Source organism: Syngnathus leptorhynchus, chromosome 4 (genome assembly GCF_054491065.1).
Source record: "Syngnathus leptorhynchus isolate UIUO chromosome 4, UIUO_Slep, whole genome shotgun sequence".
In the NCBI taxonomy this organism is placed as follows: domain Eukaryota; kingdom Metazoa; phylum Chordata; class Actinopteri; order Syngnathiformes; family Syngnathidae; genus Syngnathus; species Syngnathus leptorhynchus.
In genome coordinates this window covers 17,703,282-17,719,284 of record NC_141198.1, presented here as the reverse complement: position 1 = coordinate 17,719,284, position 16,003 = coordinate 17,703,282, and the positions used below count along the sequence as shown (strand labels likewise).

General features: G+C 41.7%; 1 long non-coding RNA gene across 1 annotated transcript in view; it reads left to right on the top strand.

The window, feature by feature from the left end:
- Positions 1-16,003, top strand: part of LOC147058589 (uncharacterized) — a 128,538-nt gene that overhangs the window by 110,797 nt on the left and 1,738 nt on the right. The window lies entirely within an intron of this gene.

Here is a 16,003-nt window from a genome sequence, read left to right as displayed (position 1 = left end):
CATACCAAATCAATGTTCCCCATTGCAATGAATAGAAATGCCAATAATCTGTTCCTGTGGCCAAAAACCACCCACACATTTTAATAATGTTTCAATAAGGAAAATTAGCACTCGATTTTAACATATCATTATTAAAAAAAACAAGTAAATGGTTGACAGTCCCGGCCACGTTGGTACCTTCTGTACATCGGCAAGCATCAAACGGCCAAACACAGATGATAAGCAGCTCTCAGTGTCTCTGCTGCACATCCCTCACTGCGATAGTACGCTCCCACGAAGTCTTTTCTGGGCTGCCGTATAAACAAATTGGACATGAGTGATTTGACAGAGGCTGGGAGATAAGTTCATCGCCCCTGTACACTCTAATAGAACGAACTCGGATCCAGGGCCAAGACAACACTGCTTGCCCATCTGTATATTTGGATAAAAAGAAAAGGGGGTGACAGATGTGCAGTGTTTCAAAGGGTCAGTTGGTGAAATTCCATCTCAATTAGCTTGGACATTAGAGAATGTTCTCTTTTTGGACGCCGTGTTCCGAAAAGTCCCAAATTTGATACTCCTTAGAAATGGAATCGTGTTGTACTAATTGTGGTACACTGAAAATGAAAAGAGGGGATTTACCCAAAATAGCAAGTTAGATAAATATTGCAAATGTGCCTTCCGACCAAATTTTTAGCCAATTAGTTAACTTCTAACGCCTACTTAATAATGTGTGCAAATGTTCCGTACTCTACAAAAATAAAGGTTCCTCACTCCAGTCCCTCTAATTGGAAAAGTGTACACTTTTGGAAGCATGAGTGATGCGTGTCTTTTGTGCTGTCACAGTCAATGCAAAGCAAAGCGGCAGTGCATAGATCACAATCACAAGAGCCGTTTGCTTGAATCTCACATCGCCGACAGAAAGCTATCTAGAGAGCGCCTGCCAAAAAAAAAAGTGTTTCTAATCCCTAGATGGCTCACGGGCGCAACAAATCTTATCTATCTACATGCTGTCAAAAAATGTCACTGCCATATCAAATGGAGGCGATGATACCCATAGAAGAGGTGCTGCGGGGTGGAGTAAGGGGGGGAGGAAGAAAATCTTCAACAATGTGCATTTTCACCATTCACGCATGCACATGTACACAAATGCAGCGGGGAGACACGGAGCTGTTGTCTGTTGATAAACAAATGACAGACGGATGACATGTTGGAACACCTCCACCGGGGATGATCGCTATGGCAGATTGTTGCTAGTGGCATCTCTGATAGAAGAAGGTGAGAAAGTGAGGCAGGAGCCAGAGCCAGGCCCTTTACACGAGCAAACTATAGCGTCTGATTGCGCTCACCGTCGACTGTGTCTCATCTAATCGCTGTCAATCAGGCTTGCAGGCTGTGGGTGGGGAAGATAAAATGATGGAAAGGTAGAATGGGAAGAGGAAAGGAAAAGATCATTTTATATAGGTTTTATTTCACATAACCAGAACATGCTTTGGAGCAAAAAGATCACATGTTCATATATGATGACCGCTTATTTAGGTTCAAGGTGTCACATGATATTGTTTACAATATGGCCTTAGCATCTTGTTTTTGCAGTCCAAACCACACATATAGTGCTTTTAATGATTCGGAACCACATTTTTCTTCTCCCCTCATTACGTTCTCATATGGTAAAAATATTTGTGCACCTGTTCGTATCGGCCACTCTGTTTCCCACTACATCCACTGGTATAGGCGCCATGTTGTTATTTGAATGCCGTGTACCCAGAGGTGAAGCCTGTAGATAATTGGCATCAGGTCCTCTCTTGGTGTTTTCAGCTGACCTGAGGGGGGAAAAAAATAGCAGTGAGTGGAAATATAATAACAGGAATCCCATTTATTTATTCCACGAGTGGAAATGTGAATATGGTGATGTTTATGTTATGGCGTGTAGGCGTCGGAGAGTGCGTGCATTTAAATTCAGACTCTGGGTGAAAATACAAGCACACGCGCCATATGTGAACTGGGTACTACTAGTTTTGTATCGCAAGGAAAAACAGAAGTTGTTGCATATTGATTACTTGCTTAAAATCGTCCATACGCCAACCAGCCATGTTGTTTGGACCACTTGTAAAAATATATTCATTCACTACCAGCCTAGTCCAGTGATGTTTAACGTCTCGTCACTGACAGTAAAGGAATTAGTGATTTCCAGCAGAAAAGAAGCATCAAATATTCTAATGACCACAAACATCAGTCAAAGCTGAACGTTATTATTTTTGTTATAGCAGAATATTTGATACAAACTTATCCATGTCCTGTTTTGGTGTACTATATGCACGTGTTAAGCCCTGGACCCCGCTGTAGTCGGACACATCCTAATGCCCATCCTATAATTTAATCAAGCCCCTCCCACTGCCGTAGCCTCTTTATGCCGATTCGATTAGTGCACTAAAGCCATCAAGATTTCCTAGACAAAATGAATGCTTGTATTAATCCCAGCAATTTCCATTTAAAATGTAAGGGCATCGACTTGATTAATAAGGGCTGATGCTGAATAATTACACAGCAAACACGGGAAGGGGTTATAGGAAAACCACAGCTGGGTCTGCCCCCAAATGGCCTCTGGGACTCGGACGAGTCAAAGTAAAGCAATGGCAATGACTGAGGTGATGAATCTCTTAGCCGGCCCCTCATGCAATTAACGAGCAGCGCTTCTATTAATTTAGTTCCCCCAGAGTGGTGACTGGTCAGATGTCTCGGGGTCGAGGGTCAGGGGTCGAGAGCACGGGTCAAGCCAACAAGAATCGGAGCAGACATACAAGAGCAGCCATACGAGAGGGTAGTGCTGAGAAGAGGTGGGGGCCATTCTGCCTCCATTGATTTGCCTCAGAATTTTTTTTTTTTTTTCCCTCACAATAAGATTACTGTGTGCCGGGATGTTGTTGTGGCAAGACGCGTTTAATTGGGAAGGACAAAAACACACCAATCAATTGTTTGTGCGGGTTGGAAGGTAGGTGGGGGGGTGCCATGTTGATTTCACACAACTCGGTTACTTTCCACTCCATTTCTGGGAGGTACAGAATATTGCATTCTTCTCAATTCATCACGGTTCATGTACATTTGCTTTGTCGTTATTTCTCTTTAAGTATCAAAACAAGGATGACTGTTACACATTTTGACTTTTAGTTTAGTGCCCCAAGGCTTCTCCGCCGCCTTGCCTATCTCTCCTAGTTTAACCCCAGATGAATCAAAAGGTGATTTCATTTTGACACATCTAGCAACAAGAATCCCACCTGTGTTTCCTTTAAATGCTCAAATTAGATCTACCCCCATATTTAAGTTTGGAAATGCTAATAACTCAAAGCCACCCTTCATTAATAGCTCTCAATGACAGACAGGCTGACCTCACTCACTCTCATGCCACTTCAAAGGAGGTCTGGCGGCCTCAAGGTTAATGCTGTTTCAAATAAAGAAGGAAGAAGCTGTTAAAATTAACACTGTGCCAAAGCGGCGCTGTTTCCCTTTAGACTAGCGGTATACTTTCCGTCCTTTTATGTATTTGAGAGAAAGCATTACCATATGTTTTCAAACATAGTGGAAACGCTCCAGGGACATACTGTCATCATGGCCTCCTGTACTCCTTCAAAAAATGCCCCTTTGTTTAAGTGGCGGGCGAGAAGGAAATGAAGCCTGACACTATTTTGATTTTAAAAACACCGTCCCGACTCGCCCTGCCTGGACGATTATGTTGGTTCTTTAACGCGTCGCATGCATGGAAAGTGAAAACTTTTCTCTTGTTACAGCGACCCCCATTTTATTGTCACTTCCTCGGTCTTTTGTGAGCGTCTCGCTCACTTTTTGGTTCTCGCTAAGTAGACATGTCACAGAGTTTGTTATTTAAGTAAGTAAGCCAAACTGTACAACGTCTAAGGTTAACCTTTACATGAAAAAAATGACTCATTTAAAATAAATAATAATAATGATACAAATATCAATAAAAAATTAAAGCTTTTGCTATTTTTATTCTTTGTGTTCATGTAGATTGTTAATCATCTGTTGTAGAGATCTGAAAGGGTTGAACAAGCCAGCTGGACTTTTGTTTGTTGACTTTTCTGCAATTATGCCATTAGGCTAACAAAATGGCGATGCACCCAAGTGGCACTGAAGAGCCAAGAACCTCACATGAACAGAGGCTGAAAATGGAATCGGCTTGTACCGCATGATGGTAGATGGAAGGGAATTAGGATCCCAGCAAATCTCTATTTGAATCTGTCTTCTTGAAGGCCAACACAGTCCTAAGCCTGGCTCAAGGGGCTTATGCAGATTCAATGACCTTTTTCCAAGGGACCAGATTTTACACTTAAATCACTGTTATAGCCGTGCTCTCCCCTCGAGGGGCGCACAGACCAAGCTAACCCCCTGCAGGGGTTAAAAGCCAACGGTAGCACCTCTGCCTGCTTAACCATGCATAACACATGTAAACTACAGAGAGGCTTTGCTCTTAGCAATGACTTAGGAATGGAAAGATAGTCCTGACCTTTTGCTGTAAATATCAGTTTAATTGGGAAATGTCAATGTTGAGGTGACAAGACAATGAGGGCTACTTTTGTCCTGATTTTGCCCCTTCCCGACCAAGAACATCAAATGGGCGACTATCTCATCTTCTATAAGATGATCCTAGCGAGATATGCTAGAAGCTGTTTTTTTTTTTTTCCTTCTGGTACGTTTGGTTGAATCAAACCTATTGACTTGATGTTGAACTTTTGTACCAGCGCTCGGCTGCACATATTGCCATTTGCAGACACAATTTCTTGTACAAGGCTTCAGTATCTTTACCGCCGGGTCGGTGCTAGCTCGATAAGAAAGACATGGGTGGAAATGAGAAAACTGGACAGTTGTGCCCTTATTACTCCCTTCAAACATACGAGAATGATGGCCAACTCTCTACTTACACTCGAGCTCCATTGCAATGGCACACAAACACAATTTCACCTCCTCTCGCCTCAAGTTTGTTTGTCTTTAATTCCCTGCTGTTAGGCTTGGGGGGGTGGAGGTGTAATGGGGACGCTGGGACAGCTGTCATTCCACCGTGACCTCAACCGAGTGCAGATCAGTGGTGGCACGGTGATTGTCAGGATCAGGTGTGTGCGCCATGACGGTGTGCGTGTGTGTGATCGGGCAGGAAGGAGAAGCGGTTGGCATTTGATGTGAAAATAGTGGTTAAATACTGAAAGGGACTTCCTTCACTCCGAGAGCGCCCCGGGCCTAACAATATGCCACGGCGAATATGTTGATTCAATGTGAGACGCATTCTGACAGCGGGCCAAAACAAGACTCGCACACTCAAAGTCGGATGTGACACAGGGCATTAAGCAACACAGAGGCCAAATTCAAGGAGAGCGGATGGAGTGGGAAGTGTTTCCTACATATCCAGCAAGCTTTGATCCATTGAACTACTTTATTCGAGATGTATTACTTTTTCGGGCTTCATGTCGCTTGATTTATAGCCCCTCGTGTGTCTTTCTGTATTGGGTTGTTATTTGTCCAGAAGATGTTTTGCACACTGCTTTTCAATCCTCAAATCTAAAACATGGCAAGTAAACGTAACAATGTGTGTGGGTGTGCTATTACCATTTGTTACACAAAATGTAGCCACAAATGAGTAAATGTTGCATTTTGAATTTGCAGCAAATTTCCATATACACTTTTTTATAAGGCTCATTAGTGAACTTAAAGGGAAACAAACCGGTACAAATACGAAGTCAAACTTCATTTAAGTCGAGACTAGATTTAGCCCTATTCTGGTATTTGTGCTGATATGTAATCATTTATAGGTAGATTTAGCAAGTATTGCATTTTTTTTTTTTAAATCTAAAGAGAACATCAATTAGAAGGAATCTGAATTAAAGATGACAAACTGAAAAGCTGACAATTATACTTATGGCGCACCTCATTATAAGGCGCACTGTATTTTTTTTTTTTAGAAAGCTTTTTTAAGTGTACCTTATAGTCCAAAAAAAACGTCCAACGCAAGCCAACCCACGTAGGCGATTCTTCAGCGCCTCACCTTCATCGACCGTGTAGGTCTTGCGAATCGAGACACGGCTACTGACTAGAAACTTTCCTCGTTTGAACACTCGAGGCTTTTCTGTCTCTCAACGTGAAGGTGTGTGTGTATGGCCCTGCCATTGTACGGCACATGACTCATCCTAATTGGGGAGGTCCCTGCCCGGCAGCGGATCCCTCTCCTGCTGTTTCAGCCCGTTTAAAGCCATGAACCTCGGAAGACATCAGCGGTCGGACACCTCAGCGGTTATTGCCACTGCGTTTGACCTCATTCTGTCTTTCTCACCTTTGTGTATCTCGTGTGTGTGCGTGTGTGCGTGTCCTAGCATATGCCGGTGTATATTTATCAAAATTACCCTTCCATGAGTGAGAGTGTGCATATGAAATATATGAGTCACCTGTGTGTGTGTGAGAACTGCATTCAGTTTTTCTCTACTCTAACCATATCTGTGTTCGCTGAAACACACACACACACACACACACACACACACACACACACACACACACACACACACACACACACACTCAGCCCTCTAAAACGATTATATGTCAGCAATCCGTGCAATTTAGTTCCTGCTTTAGCCGCTCTGAACTCATCACACCCATCTGGGGAATTATGCAAGCCGTAATGCAGGTCTCACCTGCCAACGCACTTGGTAAGGCCTGCCGGGGGGCTGGCCGCCGTGTGATAAGTCTGCCCTGACCGGTTCAAAGCTGATTTGGTTGTCGGCTGATTGCTGGCAGCGCATCATTTTCGCAACTTAGCAGTGAGTAAATTTACGGAACGATAGGAAAGATGGTTTGTGGAATGTAAGGCAGTTTCCAGGGTGTCTTCTCTCCTCCTGATCTGTGCCGACAATACATCGTTACTTTCAATTTTTTTGACCAAAACAATTTAATCATTTGGCTTGTACAATGGCTTGTATTTGGAGAGGCTCTACTGTTACCATGGTAACCCTGGATCAGACTTTTAACTCATTTGTTAGCATTATTATGTAGCAATGCATTTTTGCTAATGTTTTTGGAGTAAATAAGATGCTCTCTCTACATTATTATTATGAACTAAAAAAAAAATCACTTGAGTGACGGCTGGTATTTTGATACCACTGTTGGCAAACAAAGCAGTCAGGTTCCAAAACATTTGTGTTCATTTCAGTTTCCAAAAAAAACCGACATGTTATTGTTTCTGCACGCAGCATTTTGGTCCGAAGCCTTGTTTTTACTCCAGAGAAAAGCAGTAGGCACGCAAACCCGAGGCTACGGGGCTCACGTGAGAGAGAATAGAAGATAAAAATATCTCGTTCAGTGGGCATAACAGGGTGGTCTGTTTGCGTTTGTCTTCTTCTTGCCTCGGGAATAAAACGTGGGATTTAGTCAATTCAACGTCCCTTTTGTGCTAATACAGTATATAGACTCCGAAAGCCACCTTTTCTTTGTCACGACTTATTTCTGGATCCTCATATATATCGCACTAAGATCCATTTTTATTTTTTTCTAGTTGACAGAAATAGTCAGTATGTCATAGCAGGCTATGCTCTGAACGCCCCCTCGGTGCTTATCTCCCACAAAATGTGAATGTGTTATTCTACTGTAATGGAAACCATGTTGCTAACATCTTAACATATTACATTCACTCCAACACACTGTGAAACTCTATCTTACCGCTGCGTCAAAGCTCTTTTTATACTGAGGGAATGTGGAGGAGAGAAACACAATGTTTTGCCCAAAGCACAAAGTCGACACACACTGCTTGGTTTATTTCTTCTTTTTTTTTTTTTTTTTTTTTTTTTTAAAGCGGACAATTTGAAAGAAAAAAAAAAAGTGAAAACTCAGGAGTATTGTGCCTTTTAATGTTTTGAAGCTTGTGTATATCTCTCTCTTTACATTTGCAGACTTGTAGTGGTTTAGATTTCTTGAGGCAATTTGTTTCAGGTAACTGGAGCTTTCAACTGCAGTTGAGTGTATCCTGGGAACTATTAGAGGGGGAAAAAGGAGAGTGTTCAAGCTTTTCACAATGTTGATGGATCCGACATAATGAGCGTGTAACTGATCGCAAAGATAGACTGATAAGACTGGAGGGGAGGTGTTACATAGGAGAGCGAAAGAGCCAAACACAATGCTCGCCAGCAGGATCGACGCAAAGCTAACTTGACTCGTAGCAGTGCCGCGTCATTCCTTTTCTGCCTCCGTTGGGAGAGCTACAGGCTGTTTTTAAATGCAGAAATCTTGGAATAGTCACAGGCATCATACTTTGTGAGGCAATTAAAACTGGAGTCAACAAAAAGCCTGGATGTCATTTTTGTTTTTTTTAAAAGTATTTTACACCAATCAATTTCATAGAAACACATGGCACAACCAGTAATTGTACGTTTGATGTTTGATAATAAATACCACGGTGTTTCTCTATGACAACGGCATATTTTGAAGTAATTCACGTTTCTTTTAGGGTATCAAAAATTCCCTCAACGCTCATTTTACATCAGTGTGAGTCATAGTAAATTTAGCTATCCCATTTTGACTTGCCTTGTCAGACATGTCTCGTGTTCCTAGTCCAAGGTTGCCCACACTTGGGTTATAAAATATAAATGACTGTAATTGGCTTGATTGACTTTCTTGGGCTTCTTAATAGCATCCCGAGTTTCTTAATAGCATTTTTCACATCATGCTCTGGAGCCCTACTGAGGGCTAATTTACAAAAACAAAACAAACATACCTAAATTAAGTGACACGTGTAATGAATGATGTTTACACTTTGTCAGAGGAAATTTGGATGCTTGCAAGTATAGCATGAACTTGAGCAATATTGTCCAAATAATTTCTTTGTAATCCAATTTGTTGGTGAAATGAGGTCCCACCTTAATCACTCTTTTTGTTGTTGTTGTTTTTCGCTTTCCTGCAGTCGTCGCGGGTCTACGTTTTATTGAAACAAATAGTGAAGATACCTGCGACAAGAAATCGAAGGTAGATGACAATTTGACAATAACAATTTATTCTACATGCTACTTAGTCCTTATCCCTTCACTTAGCTGTTTTATTTTTTTATAAGCACATTCCGTTTCCCATCGGATGCAGTGGTAGAAGAATGAGGAAAGAGGCCCCAGGTAAAACATGACTATTTAGGGCATGGATTCCATGGAGGGCGGCAGAGAGACAAGAGGTTGGAACAGGTGTTTCTCTCGCAGACAGCGCTCGCGTAGCCTCCAGTCTTGTAGTCGACTGAGAGTCACAACGATGGCGCCGCTTTAGAGGACATATGCTAATGAGTTTAGGCTGACTGACATGTGACTCAAACCGACGTGGGTCCACGTGGTCGTTGGACAGGTTTGCAGCTCGGACGCAGGGGCAAGTTTAAACAAAATATGTCGGAGTTAATGGAAGAAAAGAATCAGGGATCCAGTCCCAAGAGGTCTGTTATTCCAATGTCCTTGAAGTCTGTTCCTATTTATTATTATTTCCAACCAAGACATTCCATTTAACTACTTGTTCTCTGACCTGGATCGCAAAGATATCATGTGCATAAATTAGCTAATGGATCTAGAAATGTGATTGCTGAAATGAAGTTGACCTCTGTCGCAAACGCTACGCCTTAACTACAAAGCGATTTAATTAATAATTAATTAATTTGCCACGTAAGAAGACAGCTCAAAGCCACACCATCAGATAATAAATAATTAAAATATGCCATTGCGTTTGAGACTTGACTCAGGCAAAATATTGTCGATGGAAATCCCCGAGCACACTGCAAGTAAGTGTGCCGTGTAAATGAAGAATAACAATTCACCCATTAAACGCTTTTATGGTTTTTCCAAATTTTCAGATGTGTCCAGTTGTGTTTGAGTTTTATTGCGGTGGTGATGCTTTGATATACTTGCGGCAGGTGCAAACAATAATTCTGTGCATTATTTCACTAAACCACATCTGGACCTCAATTTCACCGTTCTGTGAGACCAAGAAAGGAAGTGTTTCATGATGTCCCCGTAGATACAACGAGACAATTTGATTGGATGGCTGCAAAAAGTAGCTATTGCAGTTTTTAGATTTTTCTGTTCAAACCACTAAGATTTCTCATCTGAACTTTTGCATTTGACCTTCAATTTGAATTAATTTTCCTCAACGGAAACAATAAAATAATAAGTTTGCTAACATGGTGGTGGCATGTGTTTCCACTGACAGCAACTATATTGGAGGGGAGAGAATGACACAAGCATATCCACAAAATCGCTCCACGAGGGCCGAAATTGAAATAGTGTGAGTGAGTGGCACTTTTTAAGGATGGCATCACTCTCGGGTCCTCATTCCTACCACCCGCTGCATCCCAAATCAGCCCACCTGACTCGTCCGTGATTGATTCTCTGCCCCCGGGGTTGTAATCCCTGAACCCTTCCTCTCTGCTGGACCTGCGCTTCTTTTTGTCACTCCGCCTTGTCTCCGTCTGAATGGCATCATCAGCTATGACAAGAGAATAAATCCGGGAGCTTCGGCCGTCATTGAGCATCCACGGAACTTCATGACAGCTTTCAATATACCCCACGAGATTGTTTTTTTTTTTTCCTCCCTTCCTCTCCCTCCCTCCCCTCTCCTATTTTAATCCTCATCTTCAAACAGTGGAATCTTGCTGTCAGCATAACAGGAGCATAGTAGCAAGGCAAGGCCTACCTGGACCAGGCGCTCCCCGACCCGTCCCCTCCCTGTAATTATCCCCTTGCCCCTTTCCCATTAACCTGTTCCCTTTGATCCCCACACATGCTGATGTTATGCAAAAGTGCTGAATGGAGAGACGAGGATTGTGCAAAACAGCAAGCAGTTAGCCTATGGTTCTGATTTTCCTTTTCACACTATCTCTCCCTATTTATCTTCTTCTTTGTCGCGGATTAAATTAATTTCAAACGAGCCTGAGAGAACAGAAATGGGACAGACAAGAAAAGAATGTATGGGGGGGGGAAGTGAAAAAAAAAGTATTTGACACTTTTACTAGCCATCCAGGATGAATATGCGGACTTTAAAAAAAAAAAAAAGAAGGTGCCACAAAAGAACCGTTTCTTTCCGTCTCCCCTTGCGTGTATCAAGTAAAACGTCTTCATTAGGTCTGGGGGCCTAAAAGCAAATATCAGGGTCTGTACAATGCTGAAGGTCTGCGACTGACCTTTCTTTGGTTTTAATCATTGCAACTCTTGACAGCTTAATAAGTTGAAGGTGCTGGGTTGCAGCCTAACTTAATAAGACCCACACCAGAGTCTTGGCCACCTATGATTGCTCCCATAAGTCTTCGCACATCTGGCGCCGTGTCCTTGGCTGAAAGTTATTTTCCATAACTTTCTCTTTGCTCAAGTCACTATCACTCTTTGCTGTGAAAGTCTGCCGTCTTGATCGTCACAGCGAACGCATATCTGAAACAAAAACTAAGCGAGCATTAGCGCTGGAAACAAGCTAGCGTTAGCGATTGCTGCTACATTCGTAGTAGGACTTATTTGTGTTGCGATTATACTAAATGATATCGGTTTAAGTTTTGTATTTTGGGAATGTACTATTTAAAAAATAAAAAATAGTCTAGAATTACATGATTTTATTATTCTAAAATGTTACCTCGATTGTAAGTTACTCAAGGTCTTATGACGACTTTCACCCTGGAAAAATTCTTTTATTTGACATTAATTAAGAGAAAGATTGCAAATTTAAAGTCAATCTGCATCTTCGAATGGATTATTTTCTACTTGCCAGCATACTTCAGTAGACCGGACAACTTCCTTTCGTGGTTGACCCACGAGAGCACTGCTTAAAGTAGGCCGTCCGGGTGTTTCAACCGTCTGCCATTGTTGGAATTAAGGAGCACATCTTCCCTGTGTTGAATACCTACGGTTTGATCTCTGCTGTGTTGGCAGAGGGGCCGAGTGCGGGAGTTTGAACCTTTGCGCTTACTGCTGGATACATTTTAATGAATAGCCTTTGTTTGGGGCTTCAGCTCGACTTTTGTGCAATCTCCATAGGGCCTATGGAGAACCGATGGCCAATTGGGTACCCTTAAAGGTGAGGATGAAAGGCCTTGTGGGAGATACAGGGGGCTTGAAAATGGTGTTGTAGAGGAGGAAAAGATAAGGAGGGTGCATGGAGACGGCATGAAGGCATTAAAAGCAGGCCCCTTGCTCTTTTAAATCCGCCCGTAACGGAGACAGTGGAAATTTAAATGTAAATTGCCTATTAGATTTTCATGTAAAGCATCTCGATCCCCCTTTGTGGCTTCTGTTGGATGACGACTCGCTTCTCATGAATATCACAACGAGTCAATTATGTGCAATGGAGACACTGTACTCATTCTCAAAAATGAGTTGTTCATTTTCGATATGTTGAACAAGATGAGACTGATTCACAAAAGCAAACTTTGGATAATGGCAGCACTTTTTTTTTTTTACACCACCACAGTGGATTTGAAATAAATGTATCAAGAGGAGATTGAAGAGTGGAATTTTTTATTTGATTGAAGACCATTTAGGAACTGCAGCTGAATGCATCCATTTTTGAAGCTCAAATGGATCTGGACATAAAGCTCCAGACCTCAGTCTATAACTCCAGGTTTAAAAAAAACATGTAAACCACTGGGAGATGATTCATCAGTCACAACACATTACGTGAGCCCCGCATAAACTTTACCCACTTGCTTCACGTTAACCACACACAAGCATTCACGGGAGTGTTCACCAGCTCTGAATGTTTCCTTCAATTAAGAAGAATCCCTGGCTCGTTAATATATGCAAATTAATGTTGCTTCTCTGTGGGGTTCACACGAGAACATTGGTCATTTATGCAGCCTCTGGGACTCTAAGCCAACATTGGTGTCCACAAACAAATTCACTTTTGTATATACGGTTAGCGACAGAATTATGAGGACATTGACAGATTTTTGGATGATTTCATCATTGTACAGAAGCATAACCGATTTGTAATAAAAAAACAACACTAATATATATGTATATGTATGACTAGACGGATGGATGGATGGATGGATGGATGGATGGATGGATGGATGGATGGATGGATGGATGGATAGGTGGATGGATAGGTGGATGGATAGGTGGATGGATAGATGGATGGATGGATGGATGGATGGATGGATAGAATATTCTTGCAAGTGTTAGAAGGGGGAAATCTTCACAAGGGGTCAGTCAAGGGACATAGCACAGATAATGAGTGTGAGAGAGGGAGAAAATTGAGCAGAAAAAGTAGGCGTGGAGGCGATAAGGGGGGAAATAAATGTAACACGGACAAGAAAATCATTTTAATAGAATTACAGGCTTTTCAATAAACTGAAGAGACTGAATGAAAATATTAGGACAGAAAAGTGCATTCATTTATGAAATAAACTCCATGTTATTTACAGTACTCGCTTTTGGACGAATAATAGAATCATTTGGTCTTTTTGTTTGGCTTACCTTGGCAATGTAATTAGCTGACATAAAGCAGTACAGCGCATCTCTGCCATTATATTTAGATGGTTTTCTTTTCAAATGAATATTATGTCTTTTGATGAACGGAGCAAAAAAAAAGTCAACATAAACATGCCAGTGATTATATGTTGCTTCATAAAATAGTGTTTATGGATACTATATAACAGCTGCCAGGCTGCGACAATTCACTCAAGCTAGACAATAAACCGGGGCACCTTCTTTAATCGGAGGAGCAGCATTTGCTTATTACTATACACAGCAGTTAACCTCTTTGGCGGCACCGAGCGTTAAATCTTTTTTCTATGGCTTTCTCACTCGCTTAATGAAAGCTTTTACGTTTTTTCAAAAATATTGCTGTTTTGCATCAACGCATTTTCTAATGACAACTTTTCTGACGCAATTTTTCTATGGAATGAACATTTGCTTATATTTTTGTCTTTAATCTTAAATTTATTCCACAAGTCACTCTATGCCAGCAAACTTTAATCTTGCAGCCGCAACCTCCACAATGTACTTTTGCAGTTCTTCAGCTGCTCACTAGCCTTTGCAGTTATGTTCTGTCATTGAAGTATTTCGTTACACTTGTCTACCACCTCTTATTATCTCAGTGTCATATTATATTTCCCACAGAGAAGATGTGTTCAACAGCTTCCTTAGCCTTTCTTGTGTGATTTGGACTAATTCCAAAGACCCTGAACATCTTAAAGTACCACTTTTTGAGACTGTTGTTAAGACGGATTGCTTTCTAATTCATTTCAAGCACGAGGAGTCACATCCAAAATGTCTGCCCGATCCCTCTTGAATTCTGATAGCCAAGCAATATCTGTTTTAAGTACGGAGACGGCGGAAAAGCGGCTATCGTTCAGCAAACTTTTTTTTTTTTTTTTTTTCATTGGGCGAAGAGGGCGGGGAAATGTTTTGGGGTTTTGAATGTCTCGTTTTGATGACTTTTGACAGTAATGCAGCCACATTGGATAACGTAGCAGATTTCAGTGTCACGCATGTCACGGGGGCTGTGGGTTCTGCTTCTCCTCGATCATTAGGGAAGACTTCAGAGGGAGACACGTGTGAATGACTAATGGTGCTCAAGCTCACTTGTATAAACATGTCAAAGAGCAGAAAAGTTCTTGTCTCGTCTTGCTTGGTTATTCTTCAGGAGTGACAAACTTAATAGCTCAAATCCCTCTGGGCTAAAATGTCTTTGACACAATTGGCTTCTTATACCTTTAAAAAATGGAACAATTGCCTCCGAAGCATTTTTTTTTCTTTTTTTTTTTTTGCAAGGCCTTACTCCGACACTTTCCTTGTTAGCAAACAATGTTTGTTTGCCTTGCTCCCACCCTTCCTCCCTACGTGTTTCATAGCAGGCAAGGCTTTGGAAGTGGTGATGAATGAGTGGAAGTTGAGACATTATTAAAGGTGGGAGATGATTTATAAGAACCATGTGTTTTCTTCTGTAGTGTAAATAAAATATATCATTCACGTAATGCGAGGTTGGGCGGGGAGAGTGATTTATGGTGTGTTAAAAATGCCCAGAGAGTAAAAGGCTGAAGCCCTTTCAGACATCCAGCCATGACAGTGCCCTACCCCGACGCGCTAACGTCGCTTCGGAGATCTCACGTTGCTGTTCTTGCTATCTTTCACCATATCCTTATCTTCATTTCTGTCATACTGGATTTATTTGTCTCCGACTTTTTTGGAGGGTTCCCAGGATTGCTCTGAGGTCATTCTGAGCGCAGATTAACGATCATCTAAACACGAGACACTTGATAGCTAACCGTATATGTGGAATTTATGTCTTATTTTGTCACCGGTGCGGTTCGGGGTTGAGAAAAGCAACACCGAACTAAATGTTTTTTTTTTTTTTGGGGGGGTAATCCACACTTTTATGTGTAAAAAGGAAGGTCAGGGTCACAGTGCCCAGAGTAGGACATTTACAATGAGCAGTCCACTGCTTAAATGACTCACTCCTCATCCTTGAAGAAACACCAAGAAGCATTGGATGTGCCAGTTTCTTTGGCAGGTGGCCACCCGTCTACAGCCAACGTATCGATTCACTTTAGACCTCACTTTATTTCTCAACTTCAAACCTTGATACTGATGGAGTGTCTCTATTTAGGTGTTTGAAAGCACACTTAAGCCACAATAGTCTGACATAGGTAATCTTCACATCAATCGTGGGGAGGGAAGAACATATTTTCAGATGGCTCTGCTTTGTAAAACTCAATGTCCAAACGCTGAAGGACATACATACGTTGACATTGCAGTGTCTTTACTCCGATCACAAATTTCTGGTTGACATTGTAAATGTCAAAGTCGTATTCACATCCTGTCTTTTTCTACAGTTTCTAGCTCGGGGAAAGAATCTGTCTGATATTCGGTATGAGCCTCAGCTACCTCCCAGTATCACATCGCATCGTTTTTAACAAAAAAATTAGGCGCACCAGTGAAGGTTTCTGGCTTACTGCAGCCCTTGATGTCTTACGACTATTGCTGAGATTTTCTTTTTAAGTCAAGCCCTTCCAGGCCCACTAACG